Source organism: Lactuca saligna, chromosome 1 (assembly GCF_052625555.1).
Source record: "Lactuca saligna cultivar CGN05327 chromosome 1, ASM5262555v1, whole genome shotgun sequence".
NCBI classification, from domain to species: Eukaryota; Viridiplantae; Streptophyta; class Magnoliopsida; order Asterales; family Asteraceae; genus Lactuca; species Lactuca saligna.
Genome location: NC_136417.1, coordinates 16579778 through 16580779, shown reverse-complemented (window position 1 = coordinate 16580779; position 1002 = coordinate 16579778). Strand labels below are relative to the sequence as shown.

General features: G+C 35.5%; 1 pseudogene; it reads right to left on the bottom strand.

Moving 5' to 3' along the window:
• Positions 1-625: 625 nt before the first annotated feature.
• LOC145028009 (small nucleolar RNA R71) lies at positions 626-725 on the bottom strand (annotated as a pseudogene).
• Positions 726-1002: the final 277 nt, after the last annotated feature.

Below are 1002 nucleotides of genomic sequence, written 5' to 3'. Positions count from 1 at the left end.
TGAGTTTTGCCTTTTTAATTTTTATTTATTTTTATTTTAGTTCGTTTTTAAGTTTTTTGTTTTGTTTTGTTTTTCAATGATTTATGACCAGGTGATCACAACTTCCCATCATATCACCACTTGAATATCAAGAATCCGCATTCCATAAGAAGAGGGATAAAAAGGTTGTAGCACCTTCCAATTTGACATGTTTGACAACTTTGAAAGAACTCCAAACAAGAAAGGATTCGATTACAATCCAGGAACATAATACAAATAAAAAGAAGAGGTCAAAAGGAAAGTTAAAGAGATGGCAGGCATCACGACCATGATGAAGGAGACTATGAAATGACAACGATCCAGGTCTTGTGCCACCAACAGTACCAGCTGCCACAAACTTTTATCTCAAGGGACACATTCTCGCTATGCTTAGAGACATACCATTTTCTCGGAAGGATTATGAAGATTCCTTCAAGCACATCGATGAAGTATTAGACATTGCAAACTATTTCAGTGTTCCAAATGTTGCAAGAGATGTACTTTTATTAAGGATGCTTCCAGTGACACTTGCTAGAGGTGAAAAAATATGGTTGAAGCTGTTAGCACCTAGAAGTATAAGAACTTAGCAGAACGATGGTGAGTCCTTATACGAAGATTGCTAATTTCCAACAAAATGATTGTGATTCCTTATATGAAGCCATGGAAAGATACAATGGACTTTTAAGAATTTGTCCTCAACATTGCTTAAACGTGCAACAATAAGTATCCACATTCTATGATGGGGTAAATGTGACCACAAGACGACTCCTTGATTCTTAAGGACCAATGACATAGAAAGATCTCTCTATAATTAAAGATTTAATTAAAGAATTTGCAAAGCACTCTAGAGAATAACACAACCCATGAGAGGCTTGTTGTTCATATTCATATGCTTGTTTGATATGTGTTGTGCTGGTAGTTTGGGGGAACTCACGAAGCTTTGACATACAGTTTTTAGTTTATTGTTTCAGTTTCATCTGAGAA